The sequence below is a fragment of the Caretta caretta genome, chromosome 1 (assembly GCF_965140235.1).
Source record: "Caretta caretta isolate rCarCar2 chromosome 1, rCarCar1.hap1, whole genome shotgun sequence".
Lineage (NCBI taxonomy): Eukaryota > Metazoa > Chordata > Testudines > Cheloniidae > Caretta > Caretta caretta.
In genome coordinates this window covers 40830130-40842261 of record NC_134206.1, presented here as the reverse complement: position 1 = coordinate 40842261, position 12132 = coordinate 40830130, and the positions used below count along the sequence as shown (strand labels likewise).

The window sequence follows — 12132 nt, the reverse complement described above, 5'->3', positions numbered from 1 at the left end:
CATGTCCACACTAGGAGAAATGATGTGGTTTTTACACAGACATAGCTAGTGATTGCTAGCACATTGTAGAATAATAGTGCAGACAGGACAAGATGTTTGTGTTTATCTTGGTGCAGCTGGTTGAGGTGAGCCATAGAACAGAGCCTAGAATTCATCTTGACCAGCTACATAGAGGACAGACTTTACAACATGTTAAGTATCTCATTGTAACAACATACATTTATTTACAGTTTAGATATGGCTTAAGAGAGTGGAGAAGAAAAAGAGTTCAAGTGGAGAAGAGAAAGAGGTTTGAGCTGTAACAGAGGCTATGGACTCAGCAGAGGAGAGGGAGAGTAGTGAGAAAGGTAGGAGGGTGGAGAGAATCAGGGTGGTCAGAGATGTTGTGACTTGGAGATCGCAAAAGTAGGAGATGAGACGGGGGTGGGAGGAAGGTGGAAGAGGAGAGTAGTAACACAGAGGGAGATAAGGAATGGTCAAAGAGTGGAAATTCACTGAGGGAAGGGTCATCCAGAGAGCATTTTGGGGTGTGAACAAAAGGTCAGAAGCCCAAACATTGACTTGGATGGGGAGCTGTTTCAGAGCTGCAGGTTGAATGGGTAAGTTAGGGAGAAAAACTGACAGGTGGCAGGGTTGGAGGGATCTTTAACATGGGAGCTGAAATCCCAAAGAATGAGAGAGGAGCACATGAAGGAAAAGAAGAAAGAGGAGCCAGGAGCTGAAATCAGAAGAGGAGCCTGGAGAATAGTAGCTAACAGCTATACAGTGGGAAAGGGGAGAGAAAGCTGGTTGGAGGGTGCTTTGAAGGAGGCAAAAGAGTGGCTGCAGAGAAGTGTTGGAAGTGAGAGGGACAGGAAAGCACCAGGCTGGTGCTGCTGCAATGTGAGAGAGGAGGGGAGACCACTAGCGAAGAGCAGCCACCGAAGCAGAGGGAAGAGCTAGGTTTCGATATGAGGGGAGTGAACTGTAAGACAGCTTGCTGAAGATGGAGTGGGAATTCTAGAGTGCACAGGAGAAGGGAAGGAAGGTGATGTGACCGGTTACTGTGGGCCATGGTAGAAAATGGAGAGAGCTATGGGAAGAGACAGGATTGGAACTAGGCAAGTATGAGACAGAGGAAGAGATGTGCTGAGTACTTGTCGGATGGGGAGAGGATGGGTGGGGAGAGAGCTGTTGCGGCAAAGCAGAGCAGCATCAGGAAGGCAGAGAATGTTGGTGGAATAGAGAGAGATAAGGGAAGGGAGCAGGAGGATAGAGGAGACGCACCAAGATAGAATGTTAGAAACATGGTGGGGCAGTGATTAGCAACAAATTTGGAGGGCAAGTGAATTAAAGTGACAGTCAGTCCAGTGAGGCAGCAATCTGTCAGTTAAATCGGGTAACAATGTCTCAGTTAAATCAAAGTGGGGAACAATTAACCAATTACAGTAGCTTGGAGCCTCCATGGGTACATTTGAAGACTGGCTTGCTGCCACAGAGTAAAGGAATGAATGCTACAGCTGGCTGCTTCGTTTAAAATATCATAGAGACAACCTCATATTAGTGATGACAGCTCCAGCTGCTCCTCATTTCCTCATGGAAAGGAGAAGGGTGTTCCAGACTGGCAGTAGGTCTGAAGAAATCATTTATAATAACCCCTCCTCCCTCACTAGTTTCAGAAGGGGCCATCAGCCTTTCAAACTCGCAAACAGCATCATAAGGTCACCAGCCTATCTGAGGGTGGAGTTGCAGCTGGGAAGAAGTCCTACCCTTCAGAGCTGGCTGACAATTGGTATCCAGAGCTGTCAGACACAGCAAGTGACCTAAGGGACTGAGAGGCTCAGACAGCATGGTGACAGGCATGCTATAAGAAAGATAGATAGATTGTGCAGTCCCCAGATTTGAGTATTTAAAATCAGTGTGGAAGCAAGACTAGAGACACCAGTGAAAGAAGCTAGCAGAAAATCAATCAACCAAGGGAAAGTAAGAAATTAGTTTCTTGCACTTCCCACACATGGCCAGATTCTGCCACCCTTACTCCCATTGAGTAGGATCTTTCACAGTGAGTAGTCCCATCTGAAGTCAGTGGAAGTATTTGACAAGTAAGGTACTTCTTAACATGCGTGAGGGTGGCAGAATTTGGATCAAAGTAATATTAAACTGGGATTAATGACATGAAGAGATAGGAGGTATCTTGAATGAAAAACAATAGAAGGTAGCAGAAGCCAGGAACATCAGGATAGAAAGGTGTAAAACACAGCAAAATCAAAATATGCAACTGAGTAGGGTATACTACAGATATCAGTAATACAGATAAGAAAGAAATAATTATAACTGTTAGGTAGACAAGGCAAAAGAAGTAGGAATTATCTTTACCAATGTATATAAGATCCTTAAAGAAAGCAGTGTAAATTCAGACTATTTTAAGCAATATAAGTTTTATTCATTTCCTGGTATGTAAGTTTAAATTAGAACCAACTTCAATTCCACAGCCACAGCACTAAGGAGAGAACACCACAGCACCACCTAATGTAGAAGGGCAACCTACTTTTATGTTTACCTGGCCAGTGTGCAAGGTGTGGGAAGCATGGTTTACTGTTTATGGGGAGAGGGTTAATTGTCAGGTGGGAGAAAAGAAGTAAACACCTGGAGCAGACTGATCTGGTAGTGAGATGGTCATTCCAAGAACTAGCAACATCAGATGATAGTAGTTATCATGAAGACAAATCTCTGAAAAACCTGTACATCTTGCTAATTAAACAGCAAGTTACTTAGATGCCAACTAAAACTGTTTTTTAATTGCCTGGTGTCTGTAAGTATCAGGAGTAACCTGGTGACTGTAGATAAAAAGCAACTTGGGTCTGCAGGTTTCTGTTTTTTGACTACCACTTCCCACTTTGCAGAGAGACACAGTATTCCAATCCTAACCCGTCCACATCTTAGAATGTTTTACACATTCTCAAAAAGAAAGGGAGTACTTGTGGCACCTTCATCACTGCATCCGATGCAGTGAGCTGTAGCTCACGAAAGCTTATGCTCAAATAAATTGGTTAGTCTCTAAGGTGCCACAAGTACTCCTTTTCTTTTTGCGAATACAGACTAACACGGCTGTTACTCTGAAACCTTACACATTCTCATCACTTGTTATTAAGAGCTACCGGTTACAGTAGGTGAATCCCAGTAATTAACAAACAAGTGATTTTTAATTGTGCATTACACAAGAAATGTTTATAATACTACAAGCTCTTATTAAGGTGACTATATTGAGAAGGAAGTGAATGTTTAGGTGTCACTCTTGCGTAAAAAAGGTCTTTGGCTATGTTGGTCATGACCATAGTTCAGAATGAATTTTCTCATTATCCCGGAGGGGCCAGTTGAGATTATTCTTGAGGGTGCCTGTCCTCTCAACGTAGTCCTCTCTTCAACAAATCCCCTTTCCCTCATGTCTACTAATCCTCTCTCCTCTACTTTGGGCTTCTCTGTGCTTAAAAACTGTACTGCTTTAAATATACCAGTAGAGTTAATGCAGTACAACCCATGAGTGTGGATAGAGTCATAGCAGTATAAGGGAAGGAGAATAATTGATACAGTATAAATTCAATTTTAAATTTTTTATAATTTTGACAGATAATATTGTTTTTTTTTTTTTTCAATTTTTTATCTATTTTAAATTTTCACAGTTGTGGGAAATTATGGTGGAGGGTCGGGCAGGTATTAGACACTATTTTTTTTAATGTGGTAGATATTGAAATTCAAAAAGTTAAAGCTTTATAACCATTAAAATGCCAGTTGTCAATATCACATGTCAGAAGATACAAAATGAATATCCTGAAATCAAACTCAACTAAGTTCTCAAGCAGAATTTTTCTTACTTTGCCTATCTGTAAACTTTAGTTATTATCGATGGAAATATTTTTTCACAAGATTGTGTGTATTCAGTGAAGTTGATACTGACCAACTTTTACTGATAAAAATCTAATCCATCCAAGACTAAGTATAAATCACCTTTATAGCAGTATAACTATGTCCACACTATAGGTTTCACCAATATAACTTTTGATTAAAAAAATAATATTAATCAGACCCCATTCAACATATCAAAGCTGTGTGTAGAGCAAGCCTTATTCTCTCCTCCACATGGCTGAGTGATGGCTCTCCCCTTCATTCCTCTCCAAATAATCTCTTCCTCTATACACAGAGTGGTTAGTAAGAAGGAGAAGATTGAGGCCCTGTCTCTATGGGAAAGGAGCATCAGTTTAACCTAATGTGTGAGTTTAAACTGGTTTAATTAAACATGTGCAACTCTCCCATACAGACAAGTCCTTGAGACCTATTTTCCCCAGCATGAACCAAAGGAGAATACCTTATACCTCTTTATAGCTATATTTACATTAGGACAAAAGGTACATTTTAACATGTGTTAACTAACATGTTAAAATCCTAGTGTAGACAGGGCAAGGTGTAATTTTAACATGTTAACTGGCCAAAATAAACTTTAAGCTCCTTCTGAATTTACCTACAACTGCTCTGTCTGCACTAGGACTGTAATGTGTTAGCTAACAGGTGTCAAAAATACACTTTTTTTCCTAGTGTCCTAGTGTAGACATGGTGTTTGTGTAGACTGTGGAATTCTACAATTTGACCACAGTCATAGGTGGAGCACTGAGGGAACATCCCCATGTCTAAGATAAAAGTGACTGGAATCTGCTCTATTTTATTCAAATTAGGTGCAATCCTAATCCTCCAGGCATATTGCCTAGGAGGCTACTTCAGCTGAGAAAAATTGGGCACGCCTCATATTAATATAGATGTTTGAACTACATGTAAAATATTAGGATGTCTGAGCTGCAATGGGTAATAAACGGATGACTTTAATAGTGCATTACGTAGGAGATCTTTATGATACTGCATGTTGTCATTTAAGTAATTATACTGAAAAGGAAGTGACTCTTTGGGTGTCATTTTTGGGCCTAGCACTTTGTTGCGATTTGCTGAGTGTGTGTGAAGAGCCCAGTGAGCATTGTATGTCACACCCTTCCAGCTAGTCCATCAGATTATATTTATGCAGAAATTACCTCCTGCTGCTAATTAAAATTAAACAGTTATATAGAAAAATAACTCACCAATGTAACAGACAATATTAATAGTGTTGTACTCAACAGTTAGCTTATAGCATTAACTCCACATGGAAGCCTGGGGTGCCCCTAATAAAATGTGTCAGAGGAAAGTGTAGTTTTAGTCATGTCAAAAGATATCCCCTCACCCACCTTGTCTCTCAGAGAAAAGTATGCATTTGAGACCTATCTCCACAGCAATTCTATGTTAACTTTCTACTTGCTGGAGTTAGATTTTCTGACTGAACTACATAGTCCTCCTCTGGTCCAGTTCTTAACTGTCATACACTCTGCATCCTACAAGACAAGATGTGTGAGGTAATAGCTTTTATTGGATCAACTTCTGTAGGTGCTTCTGTGGGAGAGAGAGACAAGCTGTATAGCTTACACAGAGCTCATCCTCAGATCTGGGCAATATGCACCCTGAATAATCGTTTATATAACTGCAAAATAGGTGTAGGACACTACCAAATTAGAATGGTAGCATTTTACACCCACTTGGCAGGTTGTAGACATTCATAAATGATGACAAAAAGTGCTAGGCAGTGAAGAATTACAGCCCTGCATCTACCGTATGCACAGTGCTTCCCAGCTGCAGCTCCAACACTTGGTCACTTTTTGAGCCTAGAATATGACTAAAGGCTTTGTCTTCACTGCCAAAAAAGATGTTTTGACTGTGAAATAATTAAAGCTAAGTAGCTGTAAAATTCTAGTGGAGACAAGGCACTGTCATTTTTATGACAAGGTAGCTAGATGAGATCAACTCTATATCCCCACCCGTGTTTGACTTCATCTAGCCTACCTTGCAGTGTAAACAACAATATGTTGTCTCAGCAAGGAACAGCTATCACTTTTTTGCAATGAAGACTTAGCCCTGGTCTACACTACAGAGTTAGGTCAAAGCAAGGCTGCTTACCTTGACCTAACTCTGTAAGGATCTACACTAAAATGTAGCTCCCACCAATGTAACTCACCCATTACACCAACTTACATAACTCCACCTCTGTGAGCAGCATAGTGCTTAAGTTGATGTAGTTAGGTTGATGCAGTGTCAGTGTAGACACTAACAAATTTATCTGAGCATAAGCTTTTGTGAGCTACAGCTCACTTCATCCGATGAAGTGAGCTGTAGCTCGCGAAAACTTATGTTCAAATAAATTTGTTAGTCTCTAAGGTGCCACAAGTACTCATTTTCTTTTTGCGGATACAGACTAACACGGCTGCTACTTTGAAAAGTGTAGACACTGTGTTGCTTACATCTAAGGTGACCAGATGTCCCAACTTTATAGGTGATGTCCCACCAGCCCCTGTCCCAGTTTTTCACACTTGCTATCTGGTACAATACTTACATCAACTATTACTGCCTTTTAGAAACTGTCCCACAATGCCCCACACTGGCAGTTAAATCAGTGCAAGTGCACCTGATGAGGATGTGCACCACCAACATAAGGAACATAATGTGGACGTGTAAAACTGATTCAATTACTACCATGACTGTATGTCAACGTAACTTAGGTAGACTTAATTTTGTAGTATAGACTTGCCCATAGCTAGAGCCCTACCAACTTCACAGTCCACTTTAGTAAATTTCACAGTCATAGGATTTAAAAAATCTTAAATTTCATGATTTCAGCTATTTAAATTTGAAATTTCACTGTTTGTAACCGTGGGGGTCCTGAGCCAAAAGGGGGAGATGAGGTAGTTGCAAAGCTATTGTGTGTGTGTGTGTGGGGGGGGTCATAGTATTGCCACCCTTACTTCTGCGCTGCTGCTGGCAGTGGCGTTGCCTTCAGAGCTGGGCTCCCACCAAGCAGCCAGGGTGCTTCCTGCAGCGGGGGATGGGAGGAGGTTCCTAGGGGTGGGTCTGACTCGGCCCTGGGAGTGGCCTGTGCAGGGGAGGAGGAAGTCCTGTCCCTCCCCAGCCCAGCTGAGACTAGCAGCTGGAGTCAGGGACTAGCAGCAGCTGCCACTCTCTGGCCATCCAGCTCTGGAGTAGTGCAGAAGTAAGGGTGGCAATACTGCAACCCCCCTACAAAAGCCAGATTTCACGGGGGAGACCAGATTTCACAGTCCCATGATGCGTTTTGCACGGCTGTGAATTTGGTAGGGCCCTACCCATAGCGTAAACAGTCCTGCTTTCTCAAGATCCTCCAGTTCAGCTAAAACGAAAAGTGTCCATTGTTCACAGTATTGTTGACCTTTGAATGAAAAGGGCTGATGGAGGGGGTGGAATTAGTGAACTAGTGTAAATTGCAATGATCTGTTAATGAGACTAGGGTATGATTTTCACAGTGACCCATAGTGCAAATAAAGAAAGCTCCAGATTTCATTTTAAACCTTTTTTTACATTGGGAAATGGGTTCCTCTCTTCCAAAGCAAGGACATGTTGCTAAAGCATCAGAAGTTCATGGCTGTAAAGAAACGACATCCTTTTGTTAAAATTTTATGGGACTGATCCTGTAGGCACTCCACGCACATAGAACTCTCAATGAGTTGAGGAGAAGGATCAGGCCCCAGATATTTGCTTCTTGTCTAGTTCAGTTTGCTGTCACAAAACTGTGGGCATGATCCTGACCCCACTGGAGTGAATGGCAAAATCTCTATTGACGTCAACTGATAATTTAGAATGATCCTAGTATATGATTAAATTGCTCATTCTGATGGACTGATATTGCCTATCATCTATTGGCCGCTGTAGAACTGGGATTGTTATTCTTGTAAGTGAAGGGCAGAGGAATTTAGCTAGATGGTGTTGATATTCTCGGCCCTTATGCTGGTATTCCTGGCAAGTATGAACACGTCCTTCATCTAAAGCAGGAGGGAACTATGCTAGCTGCAGCACAAATCCCATTGTGCATTTTGTTTGGAAGGGGAAAGGGTTTAAAACCATTGCATGAAGCATATGTGTCTGACAGAGAACTAAAAGTGCAAGGTACAAAGTACAAAGATAGGGAATTTTGTTTCCTATAGATATGAAAAATAAAGCATTTCATCAGCAATTTGATGGGAACTGAAAACTGGATTAGCCATAGCCTTGCTCTGATGTTTCTGCACTGGATGAAAAATTTAATTTCTCGATTTATTTTGATAACATCTCAGTTTCCTTCACAGTAAACACATTTCCCATCCAAAACATACTAAAACCTCACAAACCAAGGACTGAGCCTTCTCCCATTTGCCAGTGGCAAAATTCCTATTGGCTTCATTGGGAGAAAGACTGGATCCTTTTTCCTAAGAAAATTGCCAATTTCAATATTTCGATTTGGAAGAAGAAGCATGCAGTAGTTTTAAACCCTTTCCCCTTCCAAACAAAATGCACAATGGGATCTGTGCTGCAGCTAGCATAGTTCCCTCCGGCTTTAGGTGAAGGACGTGTTCATACTTGCCAGGAATACCAGCATAAGGGCCCAGATCATCAACACCATCTACAAATCCTCATAATTTAAGACAAAAGAAAAAGAAATTTCAGTAGCAAATCCACTTTGGGAGATTTGATAGTCCAAACCAGAATTCTTTAGCCCACACCAGATTTTCCTGTTACACCTGTTACACAGCCCAAAGAAAAGAGTAGAGGAGAAATTTTGATTGGTGTTCCAACCTGAGAGGAGAGTTTAGCACTCAGTTAAAACTCCCATTGACTCTAGTAAGGACTTGAGGACTGGGCCATTAACCTGCACTTCCTGCCTTAGAATCATAGCAGATTATGGTTGGAAGAGACCTCAGGGGGTCATCCAGTCCAACCCCCTGCTCAGAGCAGGACCAACCCCAACTAAATCATATACTGTACTTTGAGTTTTGAGCATCCCCAGTTCAGCCTCCCTGTCCTTGAATAGTTTGGCAGAAGGTTGTCTTAATCCAGACAGCATGCTAGACACTGTCCTGGCAGGAAGGGAGCCCAGTGAGGTGCAGCAGTCATCGTTTAGCCTATGGTGAAAGGACCAAATGGCTAAGCCCCTCTTTTCCTGATGCAGGGAGTTTGAATTTGGAGAGGCAACTCCCAGAACGGGCTGCAGCATTTCCAAGGTTTTGCTCTCTGGGGAGAGTGGTGATATCAAACCTGCCAAATGGGGAGTGATAGAATTAATTTGAAAAATGACCCGACTCCTAGACAGGGAGGGAAAGTTCCCCTGACTTTAGCCCCCCCCCCCCCAGTCCCGTTGGACAGCCCCCACTACACTGAAACCAATGGGCCAGGGGCCCAGGGCTGCTTGTTGAGTAGGGCTGTGTCTTCACTGCAAACAGGGTGGTTTGCAGCCGCTGGGGTGGCTGTGGCGAGGGGGTGAAGAGGCAGTAGGGGGGCAGATGTGGCCCTTCGTCTCCTGGCACGCAGCCCCCCTGGGGACGGGGGAGATTCCTGGCTGCCACGCGGGGGCCCATGGGCCGTAGGTTTCCTACTGCCCCCGGGTGCCTGGGCTGGGAGAGGGACTGGGGGCAGGACGGCTGGAGCCAGGCCAAACGGAGGAGATGGGGGCGGGGTCAGCGCCTCAGCCGGGCTTGCTCCGGGGATCGGGCCTGTCCTCTCCGCCCGCCCCCGGCCCCGGGCTGCGGCGCTCAGCGGAGGAGGCGGGCATGGGGCGGCTTAAAAGCAGCTGCCGGCTGGGAAGCGGCCAGGACCAGGAAAGCTCCGCGGGACTCAGGCACCGACACCCGCAGGCGGAGCAAGGACCGCGCACAGCGAGGCGGCTACTCCTGCCCCGGGCCCCCCGCCCGTGCATGGTGCCCGGCGCGCAACCGGGGCTCTGGTCCGCGCGCGTGGCTGAGGCAGGTGAGCTCGGCGCCGCTCTCCCTGCAGGGCGGCCGGGGCGGGGGCAGCTGCCTGGGCGCCCGCTTCAGGCGCGGGGGGAGACGAGGCGCCTGCCCACGCTGCAGCCGGGCCGGGCTCCGCGGCCAGTCCCGCGCGGGGGGTGGGCTCGTTCCTCGTAGCTCTGAGGAGCGAGGCGCTGGGGCTGTGTGTGCCGGGACAAGCTCTGATCCCCCTCGCTCCCTTACTGGCCTCTCCCGGGGACCGCGGTGGGAACAGGAGCGAGCTACTCCTCTGTGGCCAGGAGTTGGGGCCCGATCCTGCCGGCTCCTCCCTCAGAAAGTAGGAAAGACTGCGGGGGCGGGTTGGCAGGATCGGGCCCTTGAGCCCGGCGCTAACCCCGTGCTCTGTGGAAAGGCGTTGTGAACCCCGGGGCGGTTATAAAACTCTCCTGTTCGGTGGCTCCTATACTCTGCTCTTTGATTCAGAGCGACGTGAATCCTGAATCTGACTCCTCCGTGTTAAGTCCCATAACTTCCCCCTCTTCAAGTCCTGTTCAGTGAAGGGGCTCTGTCTGTCAGTCCATTATGTGTGTCCCTTCAGCTGCCCAGTGACCTTCTGCCATGACTGTCGCTCTGGGTTCATCTTTTACACTTGGCTCGGGCATTTCCATCTTCTTTTCTGGATAAGCTTAGGGATAAGGGGTTGTCGGACTCCCAGGAATCTCAAGCACTTTTCCATTGATGGACCCTATTGTATTCCATGAGGGTTTCCCCATGCACCCAGAGTTGGAGAACTTTTTTTAATAAATTCATTCTGTTACTTGCATGGTATTCAGCAGCTTTTAACTAGTTTAAAAGGCCTCAACCTCTGTCAACAAGACTGTCTTAGCTTGCCTATGAATATATACAGGGTTTTAGTTAACTTGGACAAGATTTGTAATGCGCTCAGCATCCCAAGGGCAGGGTAAATAGGGTAAAGTGTCTCGCTGAGTTTTGTAAAAAGACTGGTTTTTAATTTACTCACATGACAGGTTTGGTAAATTGACCCTTTGAAAGGGTGCCCTGCTGTAGTATCTATTTTTGTATGCTGCTCTTGCTCTTAACTTTCTTTCCCTTGCTGCTAACTTTAACCCAGGGAAAATGAAATACTCCAGTGCTGCACTTGAAGGGACACATTGTCTGTGGATTAAATGTTAAATTAATTCCTGAGAGAAAGGATAGCCTTATGGTTAGGGCTGGGGAATGGGAACTAGGGCACCTGCATTCTTTTCCTGGCTCTGCACAGGAAGTCTGAGGTAAACTTTGGAAAGTCACTCAATCTTATCTATAAAATGGGTAGAATAATACTTAAACCTACTTCACAGGTGCATTGTGAGGCTAAATTCATTGTTGCTTGTAAATCACCTTGATATTCTTGTACTAAAGGCTCTCTAGAAGTGCAAAGAGTGTGTGTATAGAACATATGCATTCTTTACCTGTTTTACTAATAAGTGGGTGGAAGGCCCAGACCTGACTTTCTGTGGAGCAAGAAAGTTTGTCACTTTCACTAACAGAAGTTCCACCAATGTGAGAGATTACTTCCCCACCTTGTCTCTGTCATATCCTGGGACTTACATGGCTACAACAACGCTGTAAACATTAAATAAGAAAACATTTAAAATATCTATCTTTTTCATTCCTTCACTCAGCCTGGAAAATCTAAATAGATAAGTAAATTTTCACTTTTGCTTCCATTCTGGTTGTTTCTGGTTCTCCTGCACCAATCCAATGTTGCTGGTTTGGGGATGAAGATATTTAAGGGAAAGTTTAAGTCCCCAAATCTGCCTTAATTTAACTTTTCATGAGACTTACTTTTTTTTAAATACTTCTATTACTATTAGCTATCCACTTAACACTGGACAATGTCTCTATAAGTTCACAAGACCATGACTTCAGAGAACTAAAGCAACAAGCAATATAAAGGCAACAGCTATTAAAGGTTTCAGAGTAGCAGCTGTGTTAGTCTGTATTCGCAAAAAGAAAAGGAGTACTAGTGGCACCTTAGAAACTAACCAATTTATTTGAGCATAAGCTTTCGTGAGCTACAGCTCACTTCATCGTATGCATCCGATGAAGTGAGCTGTAGCTCATGAAAGCTATTAAAGGTAATTTGTGGCACGCCTATGTATTTGGCTTTGTTTTTTAAAAGAGATTCTCATGGAGGTAAACAGGCTTGCATAAATGGACAGGTCCTATCAACACTGTTACCCCAGGTCAGAGTAGACCATTATTATAACTTATTGAGGAAATAGGAAAT

General features: G+C 44.2%; 1 protein-coding gene across 2 annotated transcripts in view; it reads left to right on the top strand.

Moving 5' to 3' along the window:
- LOC125634523 (gap junction beta-6 protein) overlaps positions 1–12132 on the top strand; it is a 76533-nt gene that overhangs the window by 48174 nt on the left and 16227 nt on the right. The window contains exon 1 of one of the 2 annotated variants that reach the window (XM_048845404.2): positions 9577–9858. The exons of the other annotated variant lie outside the window; for it this stretch is intronic. The gene's annotated coding sequence lies outside the window, so the exon portion shown is untranslated. Of the gene's footprint in view, positions 1–9576; positions 9859–12132 lie in introns of those variants that run through there. 2 annotated transcript variants of the gene reach the window in all.